This window comes from Rhineura floridana, chromosome 2 (genome assembly GCF_030035675.1).
Source record: "Rhineura floridana isolate rRhiFlo1 chromosome 2, rRhiFlo1.hap2, whole genome shotgun sequence".
Lineage (NCBI taxonomy): Eukaryota > Metazoa > Chordata > Lepidosauria > Squamata > Rhineuridae > Rhineura > Rhineura floridana.
Genome location: NC_084481.1, coordinates 127660734 through 127678234, shown reverse-complemented (window position 1 = coordinate 127678234; position 17501 = coordinate 127660734).

Genomic DNA, 17501 nt, shown 5'->3' with positions numbered 1-17501 from the left:
CTCCTAAAATCCTTTGTAAATTCCTACAAAGCCCTTACCACAACAATTGAAAGCATTAGGGGCAGAAGCATGCATTATTCATGTAACCTTCTGCCACTGCTTCTGTGTATCATATGATAAAGTCATTGTGAGTGTACACTCAAGAAGCAGTTGCAGCCAATCACAGCTCTCTGAAGGATCACGTTTGAAATTACATGTTTGTCCCATCCACATGTTACAGTTTTAGATGTATTCTGAACACATCATAGCTGTATAAAACTAGAAATGAAACATGTGAAGTGACACTAACAGTAGCCTCACTGTCTGTCATATTCATTGATACTCTTTAATTTTCCATCATAAGTTGACAGGTACATCTTAGTATGTACTAGTTTTTTGTCAGGTATGGGGAGGGGAATGCCCTTGCATAATGCCCAGCTCACAATATGGAAAATAAACATAATGCATTCAGAACTGAAATAACACATTAGACTTTTTTATGTATTTTGATTATTTCTCTTCCTTTCTTTATATTTTCTTTATACGTGCACACTGAAGATTCCAAACTTTCATCATGGGAAGCCCAAAGTCGAGTTTATTTATTTTAGTTTAAAATATTGATATGCCCCTCATGAAATTAATACAAAGGCAGTATATAAGAAAACAATTCAATACAAAACAACAACTCAGAAACAGTGCAATCTACAATAAAACCATCCAATAAGACCAATATAACACAATTACACAGTAGCCAGGAATCATTCAACCTAGTATCAGATGCAGCCAGTAGTCTGATTCTGGAGTCACACAGACATGAATCATGATCATTAAGTCCAAAAGTACTCCTGCCCAACTCTGCAGTTTGATAATCAAAGCACATTGATGCATTCAGGGCATTTTCAAGGTTGGGAGCCTGAGTGACCACAGATGTCAAGTCATACAGCTTGCTGATCATCATTACTTTAATAGTATTTCCATTCAGTTTCAGTCTGCTCACCTGCATTAAATTCCCACTGATAGCCAGACACTAGCAAAAGTCCAATATTTCATGCTCTGGGACAGATGAACACTAGTCTCCATGATTTCCCGCTATGTCAACTGTCACCTCTCACAGAGGGAGGAAAGAATGAAAACCTTCAGGAACGCATAAGGAACTCCTATGGGATGGGCCAGCTACTTGTTCTCTCCCAGAGGATGTTCCATATGGAGTTCTGCAGGGTTTCATTCTGCCCCATCTTATGCAATGCTTATTATGCAACAGCCAGGTGACAGGGTAGTGAGACAATTACATGAAATCTAGTGCCATCAATATCGGTGCTTTTCCAGTTCTCTCCTTCTCATCTGATCCAGGGCATGAAATACTGGGGCTTTCCACTGGACATTGGCCCTCCTTCTGGGACCTCCATGCCAGGAATGAGCAAAACCACTCAAAGGCAGTGCCAGAAAGAGTGCCCAGTCTGGCATAATGCCAACGCATAGTGATTGTCCGTATTAAAGGCCACAGAAAGGTCTAACAGGATCCATAGGGTGTAATTTCCCCTATCCATCTCATAAAGAGAGACTGCCAAGGCTGTAAATGTAACTAACCCTGCTGAAAATGCATAAATTGCTTGGTTACTGGAACCATTTAATATTCAGCATTTGCAGTAGATGAGGGGGAAAGGGAGTGAAACCCAGTTTTGTTTCTAGTGTTGCATGACTTGGGGGTGGATGGGAAATGATGCCCTAAGGGGAATGTTGAATGAAGAAATTAAGGGAATTGTGAATTGCACTGTTGTACATAACGAGTCCAATAAAAGTCAGGACGACAATAACAGCAAAAAACCACCCAGCATTTTTAAGCAACTCCCACTTCACCACTGTCATTGGTGCTGTGGTTTATTTATGCATCTAGAAGATTCAAATGCATGCTCTCTTTTACCTATGACAAATAAACCAGCCAGGTGGAAACAACACTGAAAAGATATGCTGGTGGCTGAGGAATCATTGATCTTCTTTAAACTAACATTAATTTCAGCAAGGCAGCTGGAGGACTGTTGGTCTGTTCTATACAAGCTGACATCAGTAAATTGGAGAACAAAGCTTGACATCTTTCCATGTGTTTCTTATTGTGCAGCAAATGTTATAACACCTTGGTTACTGGCTGGTTGTAAATTTCACTTCATTAAAGTTTTCACATCTGGAGCATAAATATGCACTCTTTAAAGTAATTAGCTCTTGGAGTAGTCTGTCTGCAATATAAATGACAACAAACCCCAACACAACTTCTTTTATTGTCACTTCAGTAATGAAGTTTCCTGTAGTCGTGCACTTGGAAAGAGCTCCCTTAATGATGCAACAGAGTTGGGAACAAATTCCAAAGTTGGGAAAAGTTTGACCCAATTAATTATAAAATAATGGAACAATATTGGGGAAGATCCAGAATATGCACTGGGCACAACTTCCTTGCTAAGAAAATGAATTTAATTTTATGACTTTGAGTTTGTCACTTAAATGGGTGCTGCCTTCTCCCCCTGCCCTCCAGTCTATAATCTTGACTTCTCTTCTGCCTTTCCAAACCTCAGTTCCCTCTGAAAATGTTATGTCACACAATAGGGCTTATTACATTATGCCTAATAGGCTATGATCCAGGAAGTTTAACAAACAATACAAATATTAGCATGAGCACATCTGCATTTTAAAACACAATTGCTTTTTAAAAACTTTTCAGACATTTGAGGTGTGAGTGTAATCAAAGCTCCACCCCACCTGTGAGACCCTTAACCCCCTGAACCTCATTGTTTTTGATTGGCTTATGTCTGATTGTCAAAGGGATTCTGGGTACATGTTTGCTTGCTGCTTCCATGCTTAAAAGGAGATGTGAGAACAGACCAGCTACCCAAAATAAACAAGACATCTGGCAACATTGTGGAATGTTTAGTGGAAAAACATGGGCTAAAGTTTTGAGATAGCTCATGTGTGGAAAATTTTGTGTAGGCACAAGATAACCTGTGCCTCTGATCTAAGTGTGGGGTTTGGGGGTCAGGATATTTAGGGGACACAGCAGGGGACATACTGACCAAAAGGACAGAGAAGTCTTGGATTGCTGACCCTAAGAACAGGGAAAACACCCTCATGGGGAAGTCCAGGTGACACTTGTATTTGTGCTGGACCAATACGATAGTTAGAAGTTTACCTCATTGGTGATGCTGTGGTTGGTTGACCAAGGAAATTGGAAAAGATATTTAATTAGGTGCAGGAAAAATGACTGGGGTCTTCCCTTCAATATCTGAGAGGTCCCACATCGGGAGATGTAAAATGTCTTCATGAGTCCGTCATTCTAAGACACTCTGTGTTGCATTAAGTATTGCTTTAACCTTTAAGTTTTCTAATTATGTATTAGGAACTATACTTTATTACAATAAATTCTTTAATCTATTTCTGGTGTCTGATGGTTCTGGCCAACTGGCTAAACCCACCCTCACAAACCTAGACTGGGATACACAAAGGACTATCTGCAGTCAAATTTTATAATTAAATTGAGACCACACCTTGAGAGAAATTAGACCTAAAAATTCTGCAACTTCAAAGCCCTTCCCACCTGTCACACTCTGTCACCTGTTCTAGGTATGCTTGGATTGACATCCTTGGGCTGACAAGTGAAGTCTGGCTCTTTTAAAGTTATTCCTGTTAAGGTAGTTCAGCCAATTGTATATGTTTGTATCATAACCTATGTTCTAACCTATGGGCCAATGTGCAGGACTATGCAAACATTCTGTGTTATCAAGCCAGGCTTTGCAACTTGTGACCTCCCCCCAAGCCAAACTTAGCCCCGCAGCTATGCATTGTGACCAACCAGGTATTTACCCCATCCTACTCCCTGTTCTGCAATCCCAGGCTGGCAATGAAAACTAGAAGATTCTTGAGCCCCTGGTAGACTGCCTTAGTGGCTTTTGGGCTGTGTTGGGCCACAAGCTGTGCAGGCCTTTTTCAAGCACATCATATGAGGTGCACAAAATATTACTCCTCACCTCTGCCCTCTCTCTCTCAATCCTCTCTTTAATCAGACTTCTGCTGGAGGTTATAGAATTACAAGCGCTATAGAATAACAAGGAACTATAATTTCCCAAGCTGTCAGATAAAGCACTGGAACAAAAAACAGTAAAGGCAACTATGTTTCAAGTGACATGATTCACTAGAAAAGACAATAATGCTGGGAAAAACAGGGAGTAGAAAAAGAGGAAAGCCAAACAAGAGATGGATTGATCCATAGGGAAAGCCACAGACCTGAACTTACAAGATCTGAACAGGGTGGTGGTACATGACAGATGCTCTTGGAGGCCACTGATTCATAGGGTCGCCATAACGTAATCGACTTGAAGGCACAAAACAACAACATGGTTCAAGCATATCTCTATTTCAAGCCAACCAGTTTTCATCCTAGAATGTTAAAATTGCCTGCGAATTACCTTGTGGTTATACAGGTTTGCCTTTGATGTAAGGGAGAAACAAATTTTATAAACCAAACAAAGAAAAAGAGCTCATTAATCCATAACAATTTATAAGTAGCAGAGTCTTAATTTAATTAATGTGATTAACCAATATCTATACCAATTAGAAAGGTAGTGTGGAGAAGTGAACAGAACAGAGTATTAGGCTTATGCTAAGGAGATTTGGATTTCTATTCCAATCCACCTGAGCATGGATTGTATTTCCATGTAATGAAATCCCAAAGGCAGAAAAGCTTTAGGTGGATAAAGAGTTAAGCCACTTCTCCATTCCAAACTGTCCCCTTTATTGCCATGATAGATGCTGCTGCTGGGATTTTCTTGCATACCATATGTACATTCTATCCAGCTGAAAATCATAAGAGAAATCACACAAGCAGTGGAAATACAGATCGATCACTAAAGAGATCAGAAGCTGAATAGTTCAGGCTTGTCAGGAAAGAAATCATAAAGGTGAAGGTGTACATGGGTGACAACTTTTTGGAGATGTTAGACATAATTAGAAATATGTCAAAAATAAATGGAAGACAAAAAAGCTACATGATCATCTGTGTTGGAATTGCTTTTTAATATGTTTTTAAAGCTTTTTTTAAAAAAAGTTCTTAAATACGTTTTGTTTTAATATGTTTTAAGGATGTTTTGTTGCAACATATGTTAAAGTCTGTTTTTGTGATGTTTTAGAGTGTTTTTAGTGCTTTTGTTTGCTGCCCTGGGCTCTTACTGGTAGGAAGGGTGGGCTATAAATCAAATAAATAAATAAATGTACTATATTTTCCTGCAGGGCAAGATAATCCCTACCAGCCATTATTTCTATAGATTTACATAATCTAATCATACATCTAGTTATTATAATAAGTAACCATTATATATTCACTAACAGGTAAAAACCCTTGCAGTTTAAGAATGTACCTATAGCCAACAGATATTTATACCAAACTTTAAAAAGCAAGGAAATTGGGCAGCTACAGTGAATGCACCAGGGGAGCAGGAGACCTGACCTCCTCTCTGAGATATTGGAGTGCCCTACAAATTTGTCAAAATGCAAACACAATTTGGGTTGGTCTTTCACAGTCCAATCCACTTCCTGTTGAGCTTGGAAGAATTTGGTAACATGTGCCTCTGACCATGGGGTAGGGATAGGGGGTAGGGGGAAGGGGATGGGCAAGGGGAAGTGAGGGGTGAAGGAAGGGGGACAGAAGGGGCAAGAGGGAGGGGGATAGGAGGGAGGAGGAAGGGACAGCAGGTTTGATCATTTGCATGCTTTTTAAGTTCAGTGGGATTTACTCCTGTGCAATCATGCTTAGAATAGGTGACACTGACCTGGAGGAGGGAGGGGAGGGCAGGAAGGGGAGGGGCAGGAAGGGGGAGGGGAGGAGATTGGATGGGTGGGCACTGGGCAGAGGAGAAGACCCTTTCCTTTTCAAAAGGAAAACATTGTGAACACTATTATTCTTTTTCAGGGTTTTCCCCACCTTTTTATTCTACAGCAGGCACATGTAGCCTCCTACCCAAATTTAAACCAAAGCTGTCCCTGGCCACATCCACACCAGACATTTATTTCACTTTAGACAGTCATAGCTTCTCCCAAAGAATCCCAGGAAATGTAGTTAGTGAAGGGTGCTGAGAGTTGCTAGGAGATGTTCTGTTTCCCTCACAGAGCTTCAATCTGTGCAGCTGACTGTTAAACTACTCTGGCCGCTGGAGGTCTGTCAGGGGAATAAGAATCTCAGTGCCCTTCACAGACTACACTTCTCTGGATTCTTTGGGGGAAGCCATGACTGTCTAAAGTGATATCAAGGTCTGGTGTGGGTGTGCCCCCCTGATTAGGCAAGCCCAGCAGCTGTGAGTCTGACATTTAGAACACTGACACATGGTTCTTAGTGAGCATGCCTGGCCTTATCATTGAATTCAGTGCTAAATTTCTTAAATTAATTAAAAATAAGCCAGGTATTTTTAAACGTTTAAACTACAGAAGATGATGGTCAGAGTATGGGACAAGGTCAGTAATTGGATTACAGGTACTCTGTGAACATGGCTGATTTTTAATTAATATCAACAAATTATGAGAACTCTGACAGAAAAAAGTCCAAAGTGGCCTGTTTTTCCTCTCTCCCTTTTTACACTTTGAACTCTCGGTTCTCTCTGACTGTTTTGTGTATCACCATGAGAATTTAGAGGGTTGTTAAGCAAGCGTTTCTGAGTTCAGGACTATAAGTTTTGTAAGGTTTTGTTTTGAAATGAGCTTATAGAAGCATCAGACTGGCATAGGGGTATTTTCAATTTAACATTGTGGAATGCAAAAAATCCATGCTGACTATAGTATACAGCCACTCTTGTGGCTGTATAATCTAGGAACCATAGGTTAAGAACATATCTTAGTTTTATCCAAGATGTCTGATACTTTAGTATCATTTATATTTACCTCAAAACAAGAATATATTCTTATACCACTCTCAACATTCTGTACGTGAATATAAGGATGTTGTTATATGCCTTCAAGTCGATTACGACTTATGGCGACCCTATGAATCAGTGACCTCCAGTAGCATCTGTTATAAACCACCCTGTTCAGATCTTGTAAGTTCAGGTCTGTGGCTTCCTTTATGGAATTAATCCATCTCTTGTTTCGTCTTCCTCTTTTTAGTGAATCATGACTTCTCATTATGTGTCCAAAGCAGAGCTTGGAAAAGTTACTTTTTTGAACTACAACTCCCATCAGCCCCAACCAGCATGGCCACTGGATTGGGCTGATGGGGGTTGTAGTTCAAAAAAGTAACTTTTCCAAGCTGTGGTCCAAAGTATGATAACCTCAATTTCATCATTTTAGCTTCTAGTGACAGTTCTGGTTTAATTTGTTCTAACGCACAATTATAGGTCTTTTTTGCAGTCTTTTTTGCACAAAGCTCTCCTCCAACACATTTCAAATGAGTTGATTTTTCTCTTGTCTGCTTTTTTCACTGTCCAACTTTCACATCCATACATAGAGATCAGAAATACCATGGTCTGAATGACCCTGACTTTAGTGTTCAGTGATACATCTTTGCATTTGAGGACCTTTTCTTGTTCTGTCATAGCTGCCCTCCCAAGTCCTAGCCTTCTTCTGATTTCTCGACTATTGTCTCCTTATTGGTTAATGACTGTGCCAAGATATTGATAATCCTTGACAAGTTCAATGTCCTCGTTTTCATCTTTAAAGTTACATAAATCTTCTGTTATTACTTTAGCCTTCTTGATGTTCAGCTTTAGTCCTGCTTTTGTGCTTTCCTCTTTAACTTTTATCAGTGTTCATTTCAGATCATTACTGGTTTCTGCTAGTAGTATGGTATTGTCACCGTATCTTAAGTTATTGATATTTCTCACTCCAATTTTCACACCTCCTTCTTCTTGATCCAATTCCACTTTCCGTATCATATGTCCTGTATACAGATTAAATAAATAGGGTGATAAAATACACCCCTGTCTCACACCCTTTCCGATGGGGAACCAATTGGTTTCTCCATATTCTGTCCTTACAGTAGCCTCTTGTCCAGAGTATGGGTTGTGCATCAGGACAAGCAGATGCTGTAGCACCCCTATTTCTTTTAAAGCACTCCATAGTTTTTCATGATCTACACAATCAAAGGCTTTGCTGTAATCTATAAAGCACAGTGTAATTTTCTTCTGAAATTCCTTGGTGCGTTCCATTATCCAACGTATGTTTGTGATATGATCTCTGGTACCTCTTCCCTTTCTAAATCCAGCTTGGACATCTGGCACGTCTCACTCCACATATGGCAAGAGCCTTTGCTGTAGAATCTTGAGCATTACTTTACTTGCATGGGATATTAAGGCAACAGTTTGATAATTACTGCATTCCCTGGGATCCCCTTTCTTTGGAATTGGAATGTATATTGAACGCTTCCAGTCTGTGGGCCATTCTTTTCTTTTCCATATTTCCAAATTTTTGTCAACATTTGGACAGGTTCAGTCTCAATTGCTTGTAGCTTTATATATGTAGAATATAAGGATACTGTATCAAAGTTCAAATATGACTGTATAATTTCTGCAAGTTTTATCTGTCTATTTTCATCAAAAGCTCCAAAACCACTAAATAAATATACTGATGTGCATCAACAAGGTGTCACACAAATGTCCACGACAACTTGGCAATACTTACATGGCTTAACATACTTTGCTCATATATCTTTGAATTCAAACTCTAAGGTCACCAAAGGCTCCTTTAACACTTTGTTTCCTGAGCCAAGGCTGCATGCGACCTCTATGACATCAGAACAGCTAAGTCAATAGTAGGCAAAGGGTCCAAGGTCAAGACGTTTGCGCACTGAAGTCTACAAGGGTGTGAATGTTCTGTGTGTATGGATCAGCTTTTTGGTCAATTGCATGTATACTGAGACTGAACAGTTTCCAAATATTGTGAATGGAATTGTAAGTAAGAAGTTGTCCATGTTCAGGATAGGAGTGTGTGCATATCCCAGATTACCTCTGAGCCTTCTAACGCTAGAACTTTTTGTAATTATCCTTAAAAATCTTCAAGAATAATTAGATAGAGAGGTAGGTCATATGTCTGTTTATACTGATAAATCTTAAGAACACAGGAAGTTTCTTTATACCAACCATCTAGCTCAGTATTGTCAACACTGATTGGCAGCGGCTCTCCAGGGTTTCAGACAGGGGCCATTCCTTCCAGAGATGCTGGGGATTGAACCCAGGACCTGTATCTCTGAGCTACAGCCCTTCAGTTACTTCCAGTAACTGAAAAAGCAACTGAAGTGAACAACTATATATATATATTCTCGTGGCATTGTTTGAACTTGAAGCAGGAGTTTGATTCCAAATGGGACACTTTGTGCTTGCTAAGCTTGGAGGAATCTGTAGAGTTGCAGATGATTTGTTTGTTGATTAGGAATTGTGAAACCAAACATCAACCTCCCTAAGTACCATTACATTTCCAGCTTGATCTGTAACATTTGCAACAGGAAACATGGAGAAATGTAGGCATCAGTAATACTATCTGAAAATTTTCCCCAGGATACAGTTGACATAGATCGGAATAAACATTAACATATATAGTGTTTTTCCCCACAATTGGATACCAAGTTACGATTTTCAAAATAATTTCCTTCTACATTTTATTTACATTTTCTTTACACAATATTATAAAAATGAATCTTGATGCATTTTAATCTAATCCTGTTTTTGAAAAGGATATCAAAACTGAAGGAGAACAGAAAGGGAATGTATGATACCTACAGTTGTGTCCAAGACTGGATTAGTTTTGAAAAATTCAGAAGCTGCATACACAATATTATTTATTTATTTTTGTCATTATTCTCATTAGTGCATACATAATGCATTCGGAAAGATAGCACCAGGTGAAGAAAACTCAGATTCCATTTTACAGAGAGGACATTTTTCTACATGTACTACTGTCCTGTCATTTTTCTACCTTTCCTTCTGAAAGACATTATGAAGTTTAGCATTCATGCACAATATGGGGTTCAGGAAGGGACCAAATATTATAGTCAAGGCAAATTCCTGTTTTCAGATTGAACTATCAGGTCAAGTCCTATTCATTCCAGTTAGGTTCTCACAAATGCAGGTGCTTACCATATTCATCTAGTTAAAATGGTTTCTTTCTCTTTTAAATGACTATATACAGTACAAGCTCTCTTCGGGCATTCAGTAGAATGTGGGAGGGCTTAAACTGAATTGGAGGGGTTGCTCAGGTGCATGTGTCGAACCAGCACTAGTGTCCCAATGCATCTCACCCCACCCCTCTCATCTCTTGTTCAGTGGAAAAGTCCTCTGGAAATTCTAACCATGTTCAGATGGATCCAGTTAGAATCCTCACTTCAGTCAGGAACTCTGATTTGCAAGGTTTCTGATCACAGGGAAGATTCTTGCACTTTCGATTGGTTAGAACCCCCCTTCAGATCTTCTCACAGGAGAGGATCTGGCACATTAGAGCAGGGTTGCATGCACATCCCTCCCCACTTTAAGCCTACATACATTCTCTTGAATGCTTGAAGAGGGTTACATTTTGTGGATCCCAAGGCACTTTTGTGCAGCTCCATATTTTAATGCCAAGAATTAGTCTTTCAAATAAAAAGGTGATGTTTTTAGCCCACACGCTTGCAAAGCTACCACTCTTATTTTCTTCAATTTCAGACTCTGCTTTAGGGCTTCTCAAACCATTCCCCTAAATTGTATTTATTATCACATCCGTTTGAATCCAGACTTAGCCTATGATTTTTAAATTGTGGTCTTTAAAATGGTGCTTACATGTTGTTGTTGTTAATATTATTACTTGCTCTGCATGTCAGAGTAGAAGATGTGGGAGATGAGTACTTCATAGCATGATAAAAGAAGGGAGACTTTTATTTGTTTAATAAGGTTTAACATTTTTAAAAGACAAAAGACATTCAGATTAATTCTCCATATAAGGCATGGCAAAATAGCATGTCATTAGAATAGCATAGTCATTCTGAACTAATGATTCTAATTTTCCATAAGACTGATTGCTGTTCTGACATTCCCATGAAAGGCTGAGGGGGATGCAAAAATAAATTAATATACTGATATAATATAGTGCAAAAATCTGAAGAAAGGAAGGAAGGGGAGGATGTGTGGGTTGGAAGTCCTGGTGACTGACTTTACCTCTCCCATCAGTTCTTGCTCAGGCCTCTGCAAACTGCCTCCTACTTACCTGAGTTTGGCTGATGGTGCATGGTACAAAGGAGAACAACACCTGTTGCCAAAGCCTGCCCTTGTCTCATAGAATCATAGAATAGTAGAGTTGGAAGGGGCCTATAAGGCTATCAAGTCCAACCCCTTGTACAATGCAGGAATCCAAATCAAAGCATTCCCGACAGATGGCTGTCCAGCTGCCTCTTGAATGCCTCCAGTGTCAGAGAGCCTACTACCTCTCTAGGTAATTGATTCCACTGTTGTATGGCTCTAACAGTTAGGAAGTTTTCCTGATGTCCAGTCGAAATCCAGCTTCCTGCAACTTGAGACCATTATTCCTTGTCCTGTACTCTGGGATGACCGGTGAGCATTGGGTTTGGGTTTGCCAGTCAGGTGGAACTGTAATCTCTCTGTTTCTCATCTTTCAATAGTAGCGTTGTATTCTCACGGTCTTTGGCCTTAAACAAACAGCAAGCCTATCCAGACCCACAGATGCTGACGTGTTTTAATCTCTTTAATCTACTGTTGTTTGCAATTGTTTTAAAAATGTTTTAAATACTAGTTTTTAACTGTTTTTCTTGAAAATTGCAATGTTTTTTGTAAACTGCTTAGAGGTTTTTCTCACAATCAAGTGGCATACCCTCCAGAAAGTGCACAACGGAGAGTCAGTGGCACAGAGCACCCTGCAGCTGCTTCTAACTCAGTACACATTGCAGGTTTGCCTGCCTGCTGACCCTGGCCACAATCCCAGGAGTTTAGAAAGAGCTGCTGTTGCTTCACCAAGAGATCTACAGCACTGAGAGAGCCGGGACTGCAAGCCAAAGAGAATTGCGTGCCTGCCTCCCTCCCTGCCTGTTGTTTTCCACTGGCTGTGCGCTTCAGGGTGGGCTTTTTTTTGTTTGTGTCTGTGTGTATTTGTCACTGTTAAGGGTGCCAAATTAAAACTGCAGTATTGACTCAGCAAAAACTTTAACCATCTCCTCCACAACATTGTCAATATTGTTATATTTGATGAGGGTTTTTTTTTTAAAAAAGAAATCCGTTGTCAGGAAAATAAGTAATAAATAAATAAAATCCGCAGAAGCTTGCAGCACACAAGGTATTTATTTATTTATTTCATTTATATACCGCCCCCATAGCCGAAGCTCTCTGGGCAGTTTATAAGATAGGTCCGCAAAGATAATGACTGTGCAGACTATGGGAAACTGCAGTGCCAGATTCATATTTAGTGAAATGCTTGCTCATCCCTAGCACTGATGGGACGCATTAGTTGGATACCAGCTGTTATATTTTGTATTTTTATATTTTATTGTCAGATGGAGTTGGTTTCTATTGGGGATTGTCAGCTGCTTGGTGGAGAAAGTTCCTCAAAAAGTTGTTGATTGACCAGGGGAGGAGGTGAAAAACCAAGAGGGAATCGAATGGGGTATCCTAGAAGAGACATGGTTAGACTCTGAACAGGAGCACTCCACATTGCAACATTTTGATGCAGTTACTCCTCCTAACTTTTATTTGTAACAAGAGCTTCCATACAGTATTTTTTAGAACTTCACCATAATTGCTACATGCTGCATGGTGATGGTAATTCAGTCTCTACAGTATGGTTTTAATAACAAGTGTCCCTATCATTTTCAAGAATTTTCACTGAAGACATTGAGCTAGATATTGTTTTTGCTTTTGTTTCATTGTTCTTTTGTCACTCTAGAATAATGATGGGAGACTAAATTAGATATGTATAATGCAAAACAGGTATTCTGCAAAGGTACACATCACCTTTTCTTTTTTTTGTAAAAGGTGAACTTTCCTTCTGTATTGTCATAGACAAGGAGGTGTAGGTGACATGCACAGATTACCTCTCAAATGCTATATTCAGGTTCTGTGTAGGATTTTGTATAAGGTTAAATATTGAAGTCCATCCCCTATGCAGTGGAGGGGGTTAATCAATGAATGTCACCTACCCCTCCTTGTCTATGACAATACAGAAGGAAGGACATGCCCAGGCTTGTACTGAATGTCCTTAGCTCTCATGAGGGAACATTTCATCTGTATTAGGTTACAGGACTTCTGTGCATGAGACTAGCAGGAGCTTAGCAGAAGGTGAGTCACATCTGCTGGCTCCTTTAAGGGAGGGGGCCAATAGACTATATCTAGCAGCCTTTTACACAGACAGGAGAAAGAGACAGCTGGGGAGAAACAGACACAGAGATAGCAGGGATCAGACCAGCAGAGGCCCCAGGAATGACCAAAGAGAGAGGGAGAGACATCTCCTTCCACAGCTAAAGCTCTACCCAGGCTGTGAATGATAGTGTGACAATCACCTGCTCCCAGGGGATCTCCTAAACACTGCTGTCAAGGAACGTGAGATATTTTATGCATACTTCTGTGTGTATGTTCAGCAATAAACATTACTAGACTGCTTACCTCTTAGTGTACTTAATGGCCTAATTGGGATTAAGAACATAAGAACATACAAACAGCCTTCGGGAACAGGCCAGTGGCCCATGTAGTCCAGCATCCTGTTCTTACAGTGGCCACCCAAATCCCGTGGGAAGCCCACAAGCAAGACTTCAGTACGAGAGCACACTCCCCTCCTGCAGCTTCTGGCAACTGGTTTTCAGAAGCATACTGCATCTGACTATGGTGGCAGAGCATAACCATCATGGATAATAGCCACTGATCACCTTATTATAGGGCAGAAGGGTGGGATAGAAATATTTTAAATAAATAAAATTATCCTCCATGAATTTGTCTAATCTTCTTTAAAGCCATCCAAACAAATTCCTCAGTTTAACTATGTGCTGCATGAAGAAGTACTTTCTTTTGTCTGTCCTGAATCCTCCAACATTCAGCTTCTTTGAATGTCCACGAGTTCTAGTATTATGAGAGAGGGAGAAGAACTTTTCTCTATCCACTTTCTCAATGCCATGCATAATTTTATACACTTCTATCATGTCTCCTCTGACCCGCCTTTTCTCTAAACTAAAAAGCCCCAAATGCTGCAACCTTTCCTCGTAAGGGAGTCGCTCCATCCCCTTGATTATTTTGGTTGCCCTTTTCTGAACCTTTTCCAACTCTACAATATCCTTTTTGAGGTGAGGTAACCAGAATTGTACACAGTATTCCAAATGTAGCCATGCCATAGATTTATACAATGGCATTATGATATTGGCAGTTTTATTTTCAATACATCTTCACTGAGCTATCCATTATGACCCCAAGGTCTTGTTCCTGGTCAGTCACCACCATTTCAGACCCCATGAATATATATGGGAAATTAAGATGTTTTGCTCCAATATGCATAACTTTAGACTTGTTTACATTGCATTTCTTTTGCCATTTTACTGACTATTCACTCAGATTGGAGAGGTCTTTTTTGAGCTCTTCACAATCATTTTTTGTTTTACGAACTAACTGCCTCTAACCAATGAATTAGTAGTCACCCTGGCACACGGGTGGCACCCTGTGACAGTACACCTTCCTCTGCTAAACAAAACAAAACCCTCTGCGAAAAAAAGATGGGTGAAGTTTATGCCAGTATTGCTTCCAAATAAGCAAAAGGAGCATCAATCTTGATCAACAAAAAATCAAATCCAGAAGTGCATCAAATGTTCTCAGATCCAGAGGGCTGGCATTTGACTGAGAAAACCAATTTGTTCATTCATGTAAATGTTTACAACCTAAATATAGACTCTCATGATAAGAACATTTTTTTAAAAAAATCAAAAGACAATATTGTCATAAGAAGAGATGCTAATGAATTCTTAGACCCGGTCACACACATATCAGCTCACACAATTTCCACTACAAGCGGATATAGCCAATTCAGGACAATTCAGAAATAGGCCTGCTTATGGCATCTTGTTTATCTGACTGAATGAGATTATATTCCATCCATCAATCTTTTTCTCAATTAGATTATTTTTAATAGCAGCAACTAGTATACTTCAGTGAGTCAAGGATCGAGATTCTGTAGCTATATCTGATCATGCACTAGTGGTACATCAATTAACACCAAAAGCTGGAGTGCCTTCCAACAGAACACCATCCATCCACTAGACCAGGTGTAGAGAAGCTGTGGCCCTCCTGATCTTGCTGAAGTACGATTCTCATCATCCCTAGCCATTGGCCATGCTGGCTGGAGTTGATGGGAATTGTAGTTCAGCAACATCAGGAGGGCTACAGGCATTAGGCAAATTAAGAACAAATGAAATTAGACTTGAATATTTTCAACTAACGTACACATTGTTTCTTCCAAGGCTATTCTGTGGAAGCATGTTTGGAGGTGGGCGTATGATTGCTTCAACACACACACACCCACACACCAAGAGAGAGAGAGAGAGAGAGAGAGAGAGAGAGAGAGATTACTGAGCTGGAAACCAACGTTTAAGATAACCTATAGCAATTTGCCTTGACCCTTATTTCTGAGCTTCACCATTTGTCTCAGTTGAAATTTGAGTTGACAGATGGGTGGGAGAGAAGTGCAGCCACGACAGAATTCATACTGAAGTGTGTTAAGTAATTTTATCAGGAAGCAGGAAGGCACCCCAGCAAAATCATAGCTTATAAATTATAGCAGGCCCCAAATCAGACATTTTATTCCATTACTAATTGTTGGTAGCCGTAAAATGAATCAGACACCTAAAAACAAAACAAACAAGCTGAAAAGTGTTTGTTGGACTTATACATGAATGAATCAGACTGAACAGATGAGAATGCTGTGCTGTTTCTTGACAGATTTGCAGAAGGATCTATTACAATTGCCCTTGCAGGTAAATGGGATAGGAAATGTCATTGAGAACAGTTTCTCTTGAAGGTGATGCCAACAGATATAAATTAATACAGCTTAATTCTATGTTTTAATGGTGATGAGAGGCCATGCTTAGATGCATTTTAGAATAATTATTATGGCTGCAATCCTATACCCATTTACCTCGGAGTAATTCCCATTAAACTCAATGGGTGTTACTTTTCATATGCATAGGGTTTTGGTTTAGAGCCTGGTTCAAACCTCATGTGATGGAAAATAATTTTTCCTTTATAAACTGAATCTATGCAATCTTGTTTTAGTATACACATGTTATCAAATGTTCTGACAATTTATTTGAAATGGATTAATTCTGAGCTCAGATTTTAATTAATAATTTATTTAGGATGGAAACACCTGCTGAGAGAGGCTGTTTCAGGTTTTTGTTGTTGATCTTTATTCTGTTGTTCTCCAATACCGGGTTTGCTCCATGTGCGTGTGGCAACACCTGCACTCTACATTTAAAGAAGTGTCATACCACTTTAAACAGTTATGGTCACTCCCAAAGCATCCTGGAAACTGTCATTTGTTATAGGTCTGATAGTTTTTAGGATACTCCTATTCCCCTCACAGAGCTACAATTCCAAGGGTTCCCTGGGAAGATTGATTGTTAAACCACTCTGAGACTTGTAGTTCTGTGAGGGGAATAGGGGGGTCTCCTAATGATTTTCAGCATCCTTAAGAAACCACAGTTCCCAGGATTATTTGGGGGAAATCACTGTTTACAGTGGTATGATACTGTTTTAAATGTATAGTGCAGATGAGGCCTAAATATTTTATTGGGTTAGTATGGTTCTCCATTGTATTTGCATAACAGATTCATTTTCTTTGTTGGTAGCTTTTGGGTGAAGCTGAGAATGTTATATTTTCAAGGCAAAGGGGATGTTTGTGCGTTTGATGGATGGTCTGCACAGAACTTTTAAAAATCAGAATAGATGTATCACCCTTGACATCCAGCTGTGAATCTCAGATGATTCTGCAACAGATTTATAATGCTAGGGAAAGCATTTGAGATGAGGGAACTTTGCTGCATGCATAAGAATGAGGACACAAGAGCGTTAAGGTGACTGTGGGTGAGTCTGGAACACAAGATGCTGGCTCCCTTGCTGTGTGTTCACTCTAGTTGTGTCAAAGACAAACTGCTGCTTAAGCTTGCACTTTATTGATGCTTTTTAAATGATTCTGATCATTAGGGCTCAGCCAGTAGTCCCAATGTCTATCTCGTCAAGTACCATCAATATGCAGAAAGCCTTTTTTCCCTCCAAGAAGTAAACCTTTAGTTGGGCGGACATTTAATGAAGCAGTCCAGAAACTGCACATCAGTGCCTTTCATAACATGCTAGCCACAAGGTGAAAGCCAAGCAAAATAATTAAGATAGAAGCTCCTTAAACGTCTTTGGAAATGTATGCCCCCCCCAGACATACACAATATACAATTTAAAACATTTATTTAGTTTAGTTTGTTGCTCTGAGGGAGGGTAAGAATTGATGATGTTTATATTATTATTGTTGTTGTTATTAAAGTTTTCTTGTTTGCCCTTCAC